This window comes from Hibiscus syriacus, unplaced genomic scaffold (genome assembly GCF_006381635.1).
Source record: "Hibiscus syriacus cultivar Baekdansim isolate YM2019G1 unplaced genomic scaffold, ASM638163v2 tig00110893_pilon, whole genome shotgun sequence".
NCBI classification, from domain to species: Eukaryota; Viridiplantae; Streptophyta; class Magnoliopsida; order Malvales; family Malvaceae; genus Hibiscus; species Hibiscus syriacus.
The window spans coordinates 6,274,576-6,291,689 of NW_024062901.1; positions in this window are offsets into that span (position 1 = coordinate 6,274,576).

Genomic DNA, 17,114 nt, shown 5'->3' on the forward strand with positions numbered 1-17,114 from the left:
GTTGATTAATCGGTCGGTTAATTTTGGGTTTGGTCAGTTAACGATTAATATTTTTTTCAAACTTTGATTTCGGTTAATTCGGTTTAAAATCGGTTAATTAACCAAATTAATTGAAATTATTAAATATTTAATATATTATATATATTATTATGCTTTAGGGTATTTAAACTTTGATTTTAACTGAATTAATCGAATAAATCAAAATATTAAATATTAAGTATTTAATATATATTATTTATAAATTTCGGTTAATTCAGTTAATCGAAATTAGTTTGATTCAGTTAAATTTTTGAAGAAAAAAAATTAGTTCAGTTAACGGTTAAAGTGAAAAAAAATTGGTTAATGAAATTTGGATAATTTGGTTCGATCGGTTAACTGAATTACCCGTTTGAACACCCCTAAACGTTATGGTATTGACATGATAATTCACAGTACTAACATAGTTATTCATAATGCTAAGGTGAGAATCCACGTTAACTAATGACATGACAAATGTACTAAATGGTTTTTTGATCTTGTTTAAGGGTCAAATTAATTTTTTAAAAAAGTTTAGAAACTTTTTTTATTTTTTTAAAAAGATAAAATTATTTTAAAAATTAAAATATAAATTAACAATTAAAATTAAATTATTAAAATTATTAAATATATATTAAAATTACTCGAACTATAATAAAATGCATACTAAATTCGAATTTTTTTTCTAAATAAAATTTAAATTATAAAATATAATGCAGTAGCTCACAATTTTAATTCTAACAAACTTAACTGAATGAACAATATTACAACATTAATTTAGACCACACAGATTATAAGAATGTGACTCTTAGAGATAAAAATATATTCTCTGTCAATTCCTAGTAGCTTTTGAACTCCAAACCCTCCCTTTCTTTAGTTTTTTTCGTATTCGTATTTGATTTCCATGTTTTCTGCCATTTTGTAACGCCAATATTTGATTTTCATGCTAAAATACATTTTAGCTTACAACGATCCCTACGATCTTCATATCTTCAGGCTTTCAGAGCAAAAAGTGGATCTGGGAAACTCACAAAATGGGTAGATTTTCAATACCCAAGTTGGGATTTCTACTGTTATTGTAACCCCCTAGACCCGGCCTATGCGTTTCGACTAAGTCTAGTGGATCAGATTATGATTCTTTAAGACATTTTTCCGAAACTGTTATTCAAACAATGTAAAATCACATTATAAATGACATGAAATTATAATAAATCATACTATCAAAACCTAACTTGTAAATATAATACCAATAAGTAATAAATTAATTTAAAACATATCTTAAAAATCAAATCACGATAAACCGAATAGTAATAGTAAAAATGTCATCATATTAAAATCCCATACTTTAAAATAAGGTCCATGTCAACAAAATAAAGTCAACTTGCAAGGTAAAACATTACAATCAGATATACTTCAAGAGATATGTTGATCCTCCAAGTGCTCAATCCAGGGTATCTAACCAACAGTATCTGAAAGGGGAAAATATTTTCGAAAAGTGAGCTAGGGTCAGTGTGTCCCAATATTACCATAAAATCACTATAGGTACACTAAACAAATCATAGTCCAATAAGTCTCATAAAATTTTACTGCAGTAAATCTCTTTAAAAAGCGTTACCCTAAGGGAACATCTTAGGGCCTGAGAGCCTACCAAGATAGATTTCGGGCCGTGGGGCCTACCTAAGAACACATCTTAGGGCCGCAGGGCCTACCCGAGAATGATCTCAGGGCCGCAGAGCCTACCTAAGAGTCACATTAGGTCTGTAAAATTTTCCAGCTTGATCAGAGCTGTAATTTATAAATTCGTATTCCAAAAATTCATTTGCACCGTGTTATAAATTCCATAAATCCATAAACATGGTAATCATATACCATTTCAAAACAAATATCAGATAACAATCATAATCCATAAATCATCACATTAAATCGGTGCATCAACAATACGGTAACCAAAGAATTCAGTGTACCACATATTAAAACAAATAAAACAGTTCAGTAATAAATAGGGAACACACCTCGATAATATGTTCAAATCGTGGATCTACTGATTGCTGGTTTCACCACGCTCTGCTACAGTTTTCGAACCTAATTTATAATATCACTATATTACTAATGGGTAACATAAATAAATCTCTAAAATCATAAAATTTACGAGTCTTACGAGTGAATACTGGTATACGTGGTTTAACTGATCTAGAAGAGTTGGGTCGAGCTATCGAACGATCCGGAGAGTCTCTTGTACCTTCAAACAATAATAATTAATCAGCCCCAAATCTTACTTAATTGTTCAAAGCTAGAATTCTTAAGTATATAAGCATTTTTCGGGTTTGACTATCATTTTGGGGTATTTCGAGTCTGAATTTGGCCAAACGGACTGCGGAATCAGGACGTCGAAAAACATAAAGTATGACTTTTTGAAAATTCAGATTCTTGGTCAAAGTCAAAGTCAACCACTTTGACCGTAGATTTGGAGACCTTCGGATTCGAATTTGACAAAACAGACCACGGAAACGGATTCGGCACGTCGAAAACTATCAGGATAGGTATACTCGGAAAAGATTAACGGTCGTTTAATGCTCGGTCAAAGCCATTTTAAGTTTTGGTCAAAGAAAGTCAACGGTCAACAGTCAACGGTCAACGGTCAACGGTCAACGGTCGGGTCGGGTCGGGTCGGGTCGGGTCAACGGTCGGGTCGGGTCAACGGTCGGGTCGGGTCAGATCGGTCAAACCGATTCAGACCGGTCAAACCGGTTCGAACCGGTTGAAACCGATCAGAACCGGTTGAAAACCGGTCAAACCGGTTTCCAGCAGCCACTCGCCCTGCGGCGGCGCGTGTGGCGCGTGAGGTGTCCTCCGGGACCCTAAAAATCCCGGAAAAATTTCTAAAAATTATTTTGAGCGATTTCAAGATACTTACAACGATCAGTTCAAATTTTTGAACGGCGGAGAGCTCGATTTCAAATCGGCCGAATCTTTGACTGCACCACCTCCTCACGCGCCGCCGTCTACGGCGGACAAGATTGACACCGGTGAACTCGGAACGGCACAAGGAACACGATGGTGCGGGAGGTGTCGTAAACAGAGCAACGATCAGCGGTGAATTTAAGATTTTCTCGGCGATAGAGCTAACAAAACCGTCGCTACTTTGACTGGAAATTCCCGACGTTTGGCCGCGTTTCGCTTCAATTAATTTGAAGGTTTTGCTCCTCGCTCGATGATGAACACAACGGTGATTTCAAAACAACGATCGGAATTCGGACGGCGTCTGGATCGAGGTTTGAAGTTGGGCGTTCGGGAGAGGATTTGGGAAATTGATTTCTGTTTTTCAAAACAGAAATCACGCATATATCAATTGTCTGCCGACACTCCATGGTTAAATTCAGGGCTTGGTCCCTGAATTTTCTTTAACTTTAAAACAAGCTCCAAGTTTTAAAATCTTTCAATTCAGTCCCAATTTTCACAATTAAACCCTCAAATTTTAATTAAATATTATTTTAAAAATCGGGTTGTTACAATTCTCCCCCTCTACAAGAAATTTCGTCCTCGAAATTTACCTTATGAGAATAGTTGAGGAAACTGAGCCTCCATTGACTCCAATATCTCCCAAGTAGCTTCTGAGGGGCCTCGATTCCTCCACTGAACTTTGACCATTGGAATTCGTCTATTCCGAAAAACTCGTTCATCTCTCTCCAAGATCTGAATGGGCTCCTCTTCATATGACAAATCAGGTCTCAGCTCTACTTCTTCAACCTGAATAATGTGACCTGGATCTGGACGGTATCTCCTCAACATTGATACATAAAAGACATCATGAATACGACTTAGCTCAGAAGGCAACTCAAGCTGATATGCAACAGGTCCTACCCTCTTCAAGATACGAAATGGTCCAATAAATCTTGGACTCAATTTACCCTTACGCCCGAATCTTAATACTTTCTTCCAGGGTGAAACTTTCAAAAAGACCCGATCTCCCACTTCAAACTGTATATCCTTCCTTCTTTGATCTGCATAAGATTTCTGCCTATCAAATGCCTCTTTCAGACGGTCACGGATTAATCTGACTGTGTCCTCCGTCTCTCGCACTAACTCAGGTCCCAACGTTTTCCTATCACGCAACTCAGTCCAACAGATCGGAGTGCGACATTTACGCCCATAGAGTGCTTCATAGGGTGCCATACGAATACTGGTCTGATAACTGTTATTGTAAGCAAATTCAGCCAACGGCAAAAGTTCTCCCAACTACCATGAAATCGATTACGCAACCCCGCAACATATCCTCCAGAATCTGAATTACTCTCTCAGATTGACCATCAGTTTTGTGGATGAAAGGATGTACTATAATCCAATCTTGTTCCCAAAGCCGTATGTAACGCCTTCCAAAATCTCGAAGTAAATCTCGGATCTCGATCAAAATAATAGACAATGGAACACCATGCAATCTGACAATCTCTGAAATATACAATCTTGCCAGCTTATCCAAAGTATAATTTACTCGCACAGGAATGAAGTGAGCTGACTTTGTAAGTCTATCAACAATCACCCAAACTGAATCTTTTTTCAAAGGAGTCATAGGCAAGCCAGTAACAAAATCCATAGTAATACGCTCCCATTTCCATTCAGGAATCCATAGTAACACCTAGCCACAAAGTCAGATATGTCTTTCTTCATACCAGTCCAATAATACCTCTCTCTCAGATTCCGGTACATCTTATCTCCTCCGGGGTGCATAGCATATGGACTACTATGAGCCTCAGTAAGGATAGTCTGCCTCAATTCAGCGTCATCAGGCACACATATCTACCTTTAAAGCATAAAACTTCATCCTGATCAATTGCGTAATCTGTGTTTGTCCCCTGCTCTACTTGCTCAAAGATGGAAAGCAAGGAGCTATCAAGGGGCTGCTTAGCTTTGATCTCATCAACTAAGGTCGGCTTAACTTGCAATTCTGCTAACAAAGTGCCATCGTCATATAAATTCATCTTGGCCATTAAAGACCTCAACTCCGATACCGTCTTTCGACTCAAAGCATCCGCTACAATGTTAGCTTTACCAGGGTGGTAATCAATCACGCAATCATAATCCTTTAGAAGCTCTAACCAGCGACGCTGTCTAAAATTAAGTTCCTTCTGGGTCAGAAGATACTTTAAGCTCTTATGATCTGTGAAATGTAACACTTCTCTCCATAAAGATAGTGTCTCCAAATCTTCAAGGCAAAAATTACTGCTGCCAACTCTAAATCATGAGTAGGATAATTACTCTCATGCGGCCGCAGCTGACGGGATGCATAAGCCACCACCTTACTTTCCTGCATTAAAACACAACCAAGTCCTGAATGTGAAACATCACTATACACTGTAAAATCCTTCCCGGACTCCGGTTGAATCAACACCGGTGCTTGAGTCAAAACCGCCTTTAATTTCTCAAAGCTCTCCTGTTGTGCCTCGCCCCAGTCAAACAACACATTCTTCCTTAACAACTTTGTCAAAGGAGAAGCAATGATCGAGAAGCCCTCAACAAAACGTCGATAATAACCAGCCAAGCCCAAGAAACTACGGATTTCAGATACGTTCTTAGGTCGTTTCCAATTCATAATAGCCTCTATCTTGCTGGGATCAACCTGAACACCTCGCGCAGAAATAATATGCCCAGAAATGACACTTCTTGAAGCCAAAACTCACACTTGCTTAGTTTGGCATATAGACGATGCTCTCTTAAAGTCCGTAGAACGATCTTCAAATGCTCGTCATGCTCTGCCTCAGTACGAGAATAGATCAAATATCGTCAATGAAGACCACCACAATTGATCCAAATATGGTCGGAACACCCGATTCATCAAATCCATAAAAGCTGCAGAGTGTTCGTCAAACCAAAAGGCATCACTAAAAATTCATAATGACCATATCTAGTGCGAATGGCCGTTTTTGCAACATCAGATCCTTTAACTTTCAATTGATAATACCCCGAACGAAGATCAATCTTAGAGAATACAGTAGCTCCTCACAATTGATCAAATAAGTCATCAATCCTGGGTAATGGGTATTTATTCTTGACCGTCATCTTGTTCAATTTCCGATAGTCAATACATAATCTTAGCGACCCATCCTTCTTTTTCACGAATAGAACTGGAGCTCCCCATGGTGAAGTACTATGTCGGATAAATCCTCGATCGAATAATTTTGCAATTGGACCTTCAACTCCTTAAGTTCCTTTGGAGCCATGCGATAAGGTGCCATAGAAATAGGTGAAGATCCGGATAAGTCTCAATCTCGAACTCTACCTCTCTATCAGGAGTAACCCAGGCAACTCCTCAGGAAAAACATCAGGAAACTCGCTAACTGTACGAATCTCCTCGATTGTGGACAATGCACCTTTGGTGTTCAAAATACAAGCAATGAAGGTCTCATATCCCTTTCGATCATACGATCAATTTCCATCGCTGAAACTATATTGGAGAGATAGCCACGCCGTTCACCAATTAACACACAGTCCGACCATCTAAAGTCTTCAGAGTAGCCCGCTTGTATTCGCAATCCAGCTTTACCTTGTGTTTATTCAACCAATCCATTCCAAGAATTAGATCGAACTCCTCTAGAGGAAGCTCCATAAGATCAGCGAGAAAAATTTCTCCCTGAACCTCGAGAGGGCAACGCCGAAATACTTTATTCACTAATACCGCTTGTCCTACTGGACTCGTAACTGTAACAGTATTTTCAGTGTTCTCTATCGGAATCTGAAGGTTTCGAGATACTGAGCTCGATACATAGGAGTGAGTGGAGCCATTGTCCAGTAATGCAAAGTATGGGATAGAATAAATAGTAAATGTACCTGCAATAACCTCAGGCTCATCTCTGTCATCCCGACGTCTAGTGGCATAAACCAAGGCTGGCTGTCTAGCCTCAGAAACTGTTGGCCCTCTATTTTGCTGAGGTCGAGCTCTACTGTCTGTCCTGGACGCTGAACCACGAGCCTTTACTTGGCTACGATCTCTAATTGGAGTATGTACTGTAGTCTGAGAACGCACAGGAGTCTGGGTAGCGATCCTCTCAGACGAAGCTAGCTGAGGACAATCCCTCCGAAATGTCCACTAGATCCACAATGAAAACATGCTCCGGTCTTCCTATAACACTCTCCCGTGTGCCGTTTCCCACAAAAGTCACACTGAGGCACTAGAACCGGAACCGAAGAACCACCTCTACTAACAGCTGAAGGTGATGATACAGTAGACCTGAAGCGTGTATTGCTCCTCTGAGGGGCTGAAGTACGAGTCCTCTTACCGGAATGTGCGGATGATTCAGTAGGGCCAAAAGATTTCCTAGATCGCTCCTGATCAACACGCTCTCTACCAGAAGCTAACGCCTCCATCTCCTCAGCATCCTTAGCTCTGCTACCAGCACATCAAAATCTCATCTTGAAGGGCTACCACTTGCCTACGTAGCTCGTATCTGAGTCCAAAGGCAAATTTACGACATCGATCTCTTTCGGTAGGCACCAGACTGATTCCATACTTTAACAATTTCAAGAACTCTATCTACTCTGAAACAGTCATGTCACCCTGAACCAAGTCCTGAAACTGCTGTCGTCTCTGGACTAAGTAGCGCTCACCCAAGAATCGGCTCCGAAAGCGCTCCTTGAAGAAATCCCATGTCAACCGATCAGTAGAAACACTACTGGTCACTGACTCCCACCATGTGTGGGCTTTTCCATCTAACATCGCTACTGCCCCCAAATATCTCTTTGCTGAGTCCAAACCCAACTGATCCATGCGTCTTTCTGTATCCTGTAGCCAATCTTCTGCTTCAGTAGGAATTCCTCCAAGCTGTCCTCCAAAAGTCCTGACCCCATTAGCAATTAGAGTCTGCGAAATAGAAACCTCAGATACAACACCAGCAGCTCTGACTGCTCCCTTTATCAACTGCAGAAATTGTCTACCAAAAGTCTCATCCAAAGCAACTCTGGTAGATTCTGACTCAATATCTGTCGCTCCTATGATCGGTGAAGTCATGCCAATACCATCGGTAGGAGGCAGATTCGTTGGGGTCGTAGGAGCAGGATCACCTATCGGAGGTGGGGGATCTACTCGTATCTCATCGATCGGATCTGCAAATCTAGCCACTCGACCTCGTCCACGGCTAGTTCGACGACCACGTCTAGCACTCATTTTGATGGATCTCAAGTTTACTACAGAAGATAAAACTTAGGGTTAGATAAGCACTTGGAGTCTCGAACACAGTTAAAATTTTTAATAACTTTGTGATATGACCTTTGTATCTTGTTTTGTAAATATTTCAAAATCGTATCTTCCATGTGGACTCATACACAGTCCGAGGGTTAAAAAACCAAAAGCTCTGATACCATAAATGTAACCCCCTAGACCCGGCCTATGCGTTTCGACTAAGTCTAGTGGATCACATTATGATTCTTTAAGACATTTTCCGAAACTGTTATTCAAACAATGTAAAATCACATTATAAATGACATGAAATTATAATAAATCATACTATCAAAACCTAACTTGTAAATAATACCAATAAGTAATAATTAATTTAAAACATATCTTAAAAATCAATCACGATAAACCGAATAGTAATAGTAAAATGTCATCATATTAAAATCCCATACTTTAAATAAGGTCCATGTCAACAAAATAAAGTCAACTTGCAAGGTAAAACATTACAATCAGATATACTTCAAGAGATATGTTGATCCTCCAAGTGCTCAATCCAGGGTATCTAACCAACAGTATCTGAAAGGGGAAAATATTTTCGAAAAGTGAGCTAGGCTCAGTGTGTCCCAATATTACCATAAAATCACTATAGGTACACTAAACAAATCATAGTCCAATAAGTCTCATAAAATTTTACTGCAGTAAATCTCTTTAAAAAGCGTTACCCTAAGGGAACATCTTAGGGCCTGAGAGCCTACCCAAGATAGATTTCGGGGCCATGGGGCCTACCTAAGAACACATCTTAGGGCCGCAGGGCCTACCCGAGAATGATCTCAGGGCCGCAGAGCCTACCTAAGAGTCACATTAGGTCTGTAAAATTTTCCAGCTTGATCAGAGCTGTAATTATAAATTCGTATTCCAAAATTCATTTGCACCGTGTTATAAATTCCATAAATCCATAAACATGGTAATCATATACCATTTCAAAACAAATATCAGATAACAATCATAATCCATAAATCATCACATTAAATCGGTGCATCAACAATACGGTAACCAAAGAATTCAGTGTACCACATATTAAAACAAATAAAACAGTTCAGTAATAAATAGGGAACACACCTCGATAATATGTTCAAATCGTGGATCTACTGATTGCTGGTTTCACCACGCTCTGCTACAGTTTTCGAACCTAATTTATAATATCACTATATTACTAATGGGTAACATAAATAAATCTCTAAAATCATAAATTTACGAGTCTTACGAGTGAATACTGGTATACGTGGTTTAACTGATCTAGAAGAGTTGGGTCGAGCTATCGAACGATCCGGAGAGTCTCTTGTACCTTCAAACAATAATAATTAATCAGCCCCAAATCTTACTTAATTGTTCAAAGCTAGAATTCTTAAGTATATAAGCATTTTTCGGGTTTGACTATCATTTTGGGGTATTTCGAGTCTGAATTTGGCCAAACGGACTGCGGAATCAGGACGTCGAAAAACATAAAGTATGACTTTTTGAAAATTCAGATTCTTGGTCAAAGTCAAAGTCAACCACTTTGACCATAGATTTGGAGACCTTCGGATTCGAATTTGACAAAACAGACCATGGAAACGGATTCGGCACGTCGAAAACTATAAGGATAGGTATACTCGGAAAAGATTAACGGTCGTTTAATGCTCGGTCAAAGCCATTTAAGTTTGGTCAAAGAAAGTCAACGGTCAACGGTCAACGGTCAACGGTCGGGTCGGGTCGGGTCAACGGTCGGGTCGGGTCAGACCGGTCAAACCGATTCAGACCGGTCAAACCAGTTCGAACCGGTTAAAACCGGTCAAACCGGTCAGAACCGGTCAAACTGGTCAGAACCGGTTGAAAACCGGTCAAACCGGTTTCCAGCAGCCACTCGCCCTGCGGTGGCGCGTGTGGCGCGTGAGGCGTCCTCCGAGGCCCTAAAAATCCTGGAAAAATTTCTAAAAATTATTTTGAGCGATTTCAAGATACTTACAATGATCGGTTCAAATTTTTGAACGGCGGAGAGCTCGATTTCAAATCGGCCGAATCTTTGACTGCACCACCTCCTTACGCGCCGCCGTCTACGGCGGACAAGATTGACACCGGTGAACTCGGAACGGCACAAGGAACACGATGGTGCGGGAGGTGTCGTAAACAGAGCAACGATCAGCGTGAATTTAAGATTTTCTCGCGATAGAGCTAACAAAACCGTCGCTACTTTGACTGGAAATTCCCGACGTTTGGCCGCGTTTCGCTTCAATTAATTTGAAGGTTTTGCTCCTCGCTCGATGATGAACACAACGGTGATTTCAAAACAACGATCGGAATTCGGACGGCGTCTGGATCGAGGTTTGAAGTTGGGCGTTCGGGAGAGGATTTGGGAAATTGATTTCTGTTTTTCAAAACAGAAATCACGCATATATCAATTGTCTGCCGACACTCCATGGTTAAATTCAGAGCTTGGTCCCTGAATTTTCTTTAACTTTAAAACAAGCTCCAAGTTTTAAAATCTTTCAATTCAGTCCCAAATTTTCACAATTAAACCCTCAAATTTTAATTAAATATTATTTTGAAAATCGGGTTGTTACAGTTATGCTGCTTAGCAGCTGTTTCAGAAGCAAGGTATGTGAAGTTTAAAGACCCAAAACAGCCGGTGGGTGTTTGAATCAAAGACTTAATGAGCAGGATGAGTTTGGCTGAAAAGATTGGCCAAATGACTCAGATCCAGCGCAGTGTTGCCACCCCTGATGTTATGAACAAATACTTCATTGGTATAAACAAAACCATCTCTTTTTTCTTAGAAAGAAGCAACTTCAACGCAGTATTGTTTGAAAGACTCTTAATCGTTTGACAATGAAGATGTCGTACTCGAACTGGGACCTCTAGTTTAAATGTCTCATTTCTTCTATAATTGTCTTTCTTTAATTGTTTTTGGGAATTCCACTATTAGTTTTGCAGTAGGAATTGAGGTAATTGGAGTTCTGTGGTTTTTGTAGGTATTGGTTTGAGTGGTGGAGGGAGTGTTCCCGCTATAAAAGCTACTCCTGAGATTTGGGTTAAGATGGTTAACACAATTCAAAATGGCTCTTTATCGACCCGTCTCGCTATTCCGATGATATATGGGATAGATGCGGTTCATGGCCACAACAATGTGTATAAAGCTATTATTTTTCCTCATAATGTTGGCCTTGGAGTGACCAGGTAAGGCCTCAAATTGTAATGGTGCTAATTCGAATGGATGAAATTTGAACAATTGCAACTTGCAAGTTGCATTTTCATTGAATTAATAGAATAATCTCTCCATGAAGTTGGTGTTTTAAGCTAATCCCTTTAAAAATATCAAGAAGAATGAGAAAGTTTAATTTACATGTGAGTTCCATTTGCAACTCAGATCAGATACTGTAGGGGTGAGGGTAACATTCCCAACTCAATTTACTCCATTCGCAAACATCGGGATTCGAACCCCTGATCTTGATTAAGGGACCTAGTGTCTCATTCCACTAGACCAATTTACCTAAGTGAAATTTTAATTAACCATTGATTAGATAATGTTTAGAATTTTCATGGGAGAATAAAAATAAAAGAAGGTAAAAAGATAGAAAGGAAAAATTAAACTTCTATAAAATTAAAAGAATACAAATTTTAAAATTTGAATTTAACGAGTATTTATACCTGGAATTTTATAAAAGATAAAATAACTAAAAGACAAATATAAAGATAAAAATATTTAAAATAAAATTTTAAATTTAAATCTAAAAATTTATCAAAAAAGAATAAAATAAAATATTTAAAACGTTTGGTTTAGTTTGAATTATGAATCTTCTAGATAACTTCTAATTACCTCAAGTATTTATCTTAAAAATAATTCTTAATTTTAATCTTTAAGATGATACTCATATCTTCTAGAAGAAATTGATTAGAATATCAAAGTCTGCCACTTCAGAAAAATCATGTCTTAGGTCATGTCCTTGACTCTAGTCACTATGCCATACAAGTATTTCAAGTTAAATTTAAAACAAAAGGAGAGACATACCGTTTAAGGTGAGTTTGGTTCACGGAATGTAAGATTTATCAGTGGGAATAAAAGATTATCAGGGAATAGGATTACTGGGAATGTTGTATTTTGTGTTTGGTTGGTTTAGCAAGAATGTAAGATTACTGTGTTTGGTTAAAGGAATAAAAGATTATTGAAATGTATATTTGATCAAATTGTCCTTATTATATTTGTATAATACAGATTGTAAAATATTTTATATTTTCTTTAAAAAATTAAATTCATATATTTATATAATTTTTTTACAAAATTAAAATATAAAAAAGGTTTAATGAAAGGGTAAATTTTTTTTAACTTCTGAAATTCATATAAAATTTCAATTATAGATTTTTTTTGTAAATCTAAAATAATTTAAGGATAAATTTGTAATTTAACCTTCGTATAATTTTTATTATTTAATGACAGAAGAATGATATTTTTGAAAAAAGTAAAAATTTAAAAGCATTTTAGTCCAAAACGTCGGTAATGTTACAATACCTAAAGGAAAGGAGGTAATGACATTCCCGGTAATATACTCCAAAAAATCTACTATTGGTAATAAAACATTACCGGGAATGAGATTTCCGGCCAACCAAACATGGGAATGTGGGATTCCCATCTCATGAGAATATCACAATCCTTGAACCAAACACCCCCTTAATATAAGACCGTCCCTGAGCATGGGCAGGGCACCTGCTCAGCACCCCTTTTACCCAGATCCAAAATTATAAATTCATACTTGACATATTTTGGTCATCTAATTTTTTTTATCAAAATCATATTTAATATTATATTTTTTTGTTACTCGTCATTAAAAAATTAACGACAACATTGATATGGTATTTTAAAATTTTCTTTTTACTTTCCACTTAATTATTCTTTTGTTATTTTTTTGACAAGATGAAATAAATTAAAATCTAACTTGGGTCCTCATAAAAGAGGATCATGCTTTTGTTTTATGTGCGTTGAGTGTTTAATAAAATTACTTTATATTTTCTATTTAAAATTTAATGTATTTATTAGATAATTTATTAAACTTAACAAAAAATAATTTACAAATATTTTTTTTTGCATAAATAAGATTTTATTATCCAAAGAGAGCATAAACTGCTACAAAAGAACCAATCCAAACAATGGAAACAAGTTCAAGGGTAAACATGAACAACAAATCAGACTATACCCCAATTGTTACATAAATCTAAATTAGTGCTATCTAATCTATTAATGTTTCTGCTACTTAAGTGAGTACTAATAATGTGTTTGATTGCAAGAAGAACTTCCTCCTCGGTTCTATAAGTACCTCTGAAAAGTTGATGATTTCTTTCCTCCCAAATTGTATAGTTGAAAGCGCATCAATAGAGCTTTAAAATGCTGGTAATAAGCGATTTTCCTTTCCAAGTTGCAGACGCCCAGATCAACAAGTTAGACCAGGATAATTGAGGCTTGTGAATACCAGAAAGAAGAAGAAGGGAGTGCCAGATAGAGCCATCTATCTTACAATCTGCAAAAAGATGATTTCTGGTTTCGTTAGTTTCAGAACATAAGATGCACTGAGAATTAGTAATGATTCCAAACTTCTGTAGCCTATCTTTAATGGGAAAACGGTCCAGAATTATCATCCAAGTGATGATGTTGTGCTTAGAGATGTGCATTGGGTACCAGATCAGTTTCTGCCAGGAAACTTTGCTGTTCTTCAATCGAACCTCTTCCCATAAACTTTTAGTACACTTGAATCCTGCAGACAGAATAGGATAAGCAAGAGATCAAAGCTTCATGATTCTCTTAAATGTCCAGCTAGAGTTAGTAGGAATGTCCATGGTCCAGAAGTTTTGCTGCTTTATAATGTAATTTTGAGTCCATGCAGCCCAGATAGAACCCTCCCTAGCCAGAAAGTTTTTGATAAGAATGATCATGCAGACTTTGTTCCAGGACTTAATGTCCTTAATCCCCAATCCACCTTCAGACTTTGGAGAACATATACGATCCCAACTCACTCTAGCTCCAGAGGCAGGGATGTTAGAACCTTTCCAAAAAAAACCTGAAGCAAATTTGTTAAATCTTTTTTATGATCAATTGAGGTAAAATCAGTTGTTTGCACCAATAATTAGCAACAAAGAAGAGAACGATTTTGACCAATTTGATCCTGCCTGCATAACTAAGTTTCAGATTAGACCATTGATGAAGTCTGGAATTAATTTTTTTCAATGAGAGGCTGACAGTCTTTGAAAGAAAGCTTCCTGGTGACCAAGGGAATTCCCAAATATCTAACTGGCATGACACCATGCTTGAATCCCGAACAGGAAATAATGTTGTCAATTTCATGAGCAGAAATTCCAGTAGTGAAGATTTCACTCTTTAGAGCATTAAGTTTAAGACCAGAAAGCTCATAAAAAGAGTTGAGGACAATAATGACACTCATGACTGAATCAAGGTTTCTTTTGCAGAAAATAAGGAGGCCATCAGCAAAGGTTAAGTGAGTAAGGCCAATTTTCTTACATTTAGGGTGAAAACTGAAAATCCCTTTAGCAGCAGCATAGTTGAGCATTTTAGGAAGGACGTTCATAACAAGAACAAACAACAGAGGGGATAAAGGGTCACCTTGTCTAATGCCTTTGGCACCCTTGAAAAAACCAATCAAACTTTCATTAAATGCAATGGAATAACTAGCATTGGAGTAGCAAGCAACAATCCAGTCAATAAGAGAAGGAGGAAAGTCAAGAGCCTTAAGGATATTAAGGATTAGGCTCTAATGAACAGAATCAAAAGCTTTTTGGAGGTCAATCTTGATTGCACACCAAGGAGAAATATTTTTCCTCCCGGACCCTCTCATAATTTCCTGAGCAAGAATAGTATTATCAACAATATTTCTCCCTCTAACAAAGGTAGACTGATTCGGGGAAATAATATGAGGGAGCAAAAAAGTAATTCTCTTGATAATAGTTTTAGTGATAGCCTTGTAAATGACAGAGCAGCAAGAGATGGGTCGATAGTCCGAAACTTTGCAAGGATTAGGAATTAAGGCAATGGAAGTTGCATTGAAAGCGGGATATATTATAGACTCCTTGAAGAAGAACTTAATAGCTTCAATCACATCTTCACCAATCACAAACCAAGCTTTCTTGAAGAAAAAAGGCGTAAAAGCATCAGGTCCTGGGCCTTATCGTTCCCTTGGCTAAAAATTGCTTCTATAATCTCTTGGGAAGTGACTTCCTTTGAGAGTCCTTTATAGATAGCACAATTTGGAATAGGTTGAAGCATGTCTTTAAGCAGACTAACAGGGCAGTTAGAGACTTTAGGATCGAAAGTACCAAGGAGGTTTTTGAAGAAATATATGAATTCAGAGGACATGTCTTCAAAGGTATCTAATCTCCTTCCCTGGTTATCAATAAGAGCTCTTATGGTGTCTTTTTTATTCTTTGTTGCAATAACAGAATAAAAAAACTTAGAATTTTTGTCCCCCTCTTTAAGCCAATAAGTTTTAGCTTTTTGCTTTAGGAACATAACCTTAGCTTCCTCTAAAGATTTTAGTTCCCCTTGTAATCTGAATTATTTATCAATGGGCTTTAAACCCCTTAAAGAAAGCAGTTGCTGATTTTCAATTTCAACATGTTTCCCCCTAACCCGAGCAGAAATATCACTGAAAGAACCCCTGTTGAGCTGTTTTAGGCTGATTTTAAGTCTTTTAAGCTTGAGAAAGAGCTTCTTCATAGGATTTCCTTGACAAGGAAAATACCAAGATTGATTTACAATATTCAATAAACTATTTGTTCTTATGATTCAATTATCAGTTTTAGTTTATTTTAGTACCTAAACTTTCAAATTTTTCAAAATCATACTTAACATTTAGTTTTCATTTTATTTTAGTATCCTACCATTAAAAGTTTAACGTGTTTAGTACCTAAACTGTCACATCTCAAATTTTATCAGACTGATAATAATTTTTTTCTATAATGATTATTAGGAATTAAATCAGTATTTGAGTGACGCTGGAGACTGATTTGCAACTTAAGGAAAGTTCAAGGATTTGGGCCTTGTTTTACCCTTTATTACTTGGTTAATGGAAATAAAAAAATAGTTGAGAAAAGAAAAAATAGAGGTTCACGAGGTTTGAACCACCTCTTGTTAACCAAGTATAAGCCTTATCCATCTAAGCTAGTCAATTATAAATAACATGGAATCCTAGAAATATCTTTTGTTCATAACTTAAAATAATAGTATAACCCCTAAATCGTCCTAAACATCACTTGCCCTATAAAAACACCCTTAGCCTCAATCTAGAAATTTCATCTTTACCTAACATGTACCTCACCATCGTTCGACTTTCTTCGGCCAGTAGTGGTGTTCACCACCGTCACCAGCGGTTCTGGCATCGCCTTCCGATAAAACTCAACTTCCAGCTACCCCGAGAAGTGATCATCAGCGGTGATCGTCACCACCAAAAATCCATTCGATGTTCTCCACCACTCACCTCTGTTACCGTCAGTGGTGATCATCACCACCAGTACCGGTGTGAGCGCCAGACCACGATGACCAAAACCCTAGTGGTCGATCATTAAGGCTCCCCACTGATTCTGGTAGAGATGGATTTGAAGGTTCACCGGAAAACCTAAGCACTGTCATTAATTTTCACGATTTTCGATCATTCTCTTTGTTGTTTCACCACACCGCCCTCACCATCGTCATCTTCATGATATTTTGAACAAAAACGAATTGGGTCCGTCGCTCCACCGTCCTACCTTTATCTTTCACCGTGGGGTAAGATTCCGATTACTTTTTAAGTTGTTTCATCATATTGTGGCTTGATATTTGGACTGATTTGAGTTAATTGTGTTGAGGGAACACTCGGGAAATGCTCGACCGACCTCAACAACCTCCGTCGTCACCGCACGC